Genomic DNA, 2,513 nt, shown 5'->3' with positions numbered 1-2,513 from the left:
AGCCCTTGAACCACCCCCCTCCTTGTCTCTCCCAAGGGGGTGCAGGCCTTGCTAGAGTGACTGAGAGTTGTAAGGATTTCTGGTTAGACGTTAAGAAGGGCGTTTTAGGTCAGTAGGGGTGAGGTCACAGCCAACAGAATTCTTTACTTGGCCTATGGAAAGGTCCCCAAGATAAATTATGTAAAAAGCAAGTTTCAGAACAGAGTCTCAACACCCACACACACACACACACACACACCCCACACACACATACGTGTGCACACATAATTACTGAAGGGAGGTTACACATACTTTTGTAAATGCAAAGATACTCTCTGCCAAAATGAATAAAAAGTAGCAAAAATGGTTTTCCCCAGGGAGGGGAACTGGGTGGCTGGGGAGCAGGAGAGGGAGGGAAGGAGGCTGACTTTTCACTGTGTATATCCCTCTCTGTGCCTTTTGAATGTGGTAGCATGGACTTTCAAAGATATATACTTTTTTCCTGAGTACCTGCTTTATGTCATTAAAAACAAAGTTTCTGAAACATAGGATAAAAAATATTTAGGTTAAAAAAACACTTTTTGTTTGTTTCTGCTCTATTTTATATTTACTAAACTAACAGCAGACATTACTTAACATAAATAAGACAGGTATTTTTTTAAAACATTCAAACAACACAGAAATATTTAAAGTACACACAGAACACTCCTAGCTTACTTTCAAAGGGAAAATACACTTATAATAAAATGTATTTTTAAATAAAATAAAGGCATCAGGGAAATGGTCATTTGTTTTTTTAACTTCCTTTTCCTTTTTTTCTAAATTTTCTATAATGACATTTATTATTTTATGTTGGAAAAGGTCTGTAATTAACTGAGTTTTTCAATGTAAAGCCACCAGTCTCAGGCCGCTGATGAAGCCCTGCTGGCCTGGCCTTGACTTCCGAGCAGCCCTGGACCCTTCCCTCTGGCCCCGCTCTCTGCAGCCTCCTTGGCCCAGACTCTGGACCCTACCTCTCCTGCTGCCCTCAGATGGCTTGCCTCGCCTACCAAACTGTTCACCTAGTCCCCATGTTAGGTCTCCTTAACCCTTGGCACTCGCTGGTGGAATTAGGGCACAGCAGAGGGCAAGGTGCTTCCAGTTTCCTCTCTAGGAGGGGCATGAGGGCTGTTTTGAAGGTGTGTTTGTCCAACAAGCACAGGGTTTTTACTTTGATGTATGTTATAGTCAAAGAAAAATAAAGTTATCCAAAGAATATTTTATTCATGCTTTGTGTTAGGTTGAGCAAACATTAATTGTCCATTTTAAAGAAGGGGATGTGTAGGTGTTGGGGGGAGACTGATGGAGATGAAGGAGTGGACCAGGCCCGGGACCACCCTCCCTGCCCCCCGGTGTGGCCACAATGGGGGGAACTTGATGTTTGGCTGCCAGTCCCCACCCTGTAGATGAAAAAGGAAAACAAAGATGCCTCCAGCCTCCCTGTCTCCAGACTTGTTGGAAAACCTCCCTGGTCTGCCCCCATGTTCTGGGACCAACGGTTTAGAAATTTTTTCCTGGGATTTGTTTTCTGGGCCTTTCCCCATCTTGGCTTCTCTGCTCTGCTATTCCCTGCACACTTCTGAGGTGATGCTAGGTTAGATCAAAGTGAGCTGGTCAGAAACTTCCAAGGTCCTCTGGCGACTGCTGCAACAAGGTCCTTACTGCCCCTGGATAACTCCTCCATTGCCTAAAATTCCTCCATTTGAGAACCATCTTTTTGCATTATCAATTCTAAATTTCAGTTTAAAGACGAACAAGAAGTTCATTTTCTCCCCCTGAGTTGTAAAAAATAAACAACTGTGTAAAGTAGAAAAAAGTAGACCCCCCCCACCCCACCCCGCCAAAGCCACAAAACATCCACACACTCAGTACTTAAAGGCAACCACTGTAATATTTTGGAGAATTTCTTTGATGTCTTTAGAAATAAATCTGAGTTGTTATTATTGTTTTATATAGTTATAATCATTCTCCATATCAATTTTGATCCTTTTTAATAATCTCATTTCAAAAGAAGTATTTTTTTCATGTTTCTGTAAATCCTGGCTGTGCTGTGCTATTAATGGAGCAGGAGGGAAGAGGGCAGAGCACAACTTTTGAAAGAATGACATAGCCCGAGGACATGACATAAACGGGTTAGACCCAAATGGGTCCAAGATGGTGGACAAGTCGACTTCCATTAGACCTTGAGCCTCAGTATACGCTCATTGTAACACATCAGCAAGCTAAATGACACACCCATAGGCGCCATGACAGTTTTAAGGCAACCATAAGGATCAAAAAGTGGGCGGTGGCCCAATTCCTGCAAATCCTTGCCCTTTCCCTAAATGGCTGGAATACTCCTCCCACTCATTAGACTATGAAATTACCCACCCCTATAAAAACTGACAACCCCATACCCTGGTGCCTTTCTCACCTTCTGAGATGGCCCACACTCTGTCTGAGGAGTGTGTTTCTCCCAAGGCCTTTGTCACCTTCTGAGATGGCCCACACTCTGT

Source organism: Physeter macrocephalus, chromosome 8 (genome assembly GCF_002837175.3).
Source record: "Physeter macrocephalus isolate SW-GA chromosome 8, ASM283717v5, whole genome shotgun sequence".
NCBI classification, from domain to species: domain Eukaryota; kingdom Metazoa; phylum Chordata; class Mammalia; order Artiodactyla; family Physeteridae; genus Physeter; species Physeter macrocephalus.
This window is presented reverse-complemented; position numbering follows the sequence as displayed.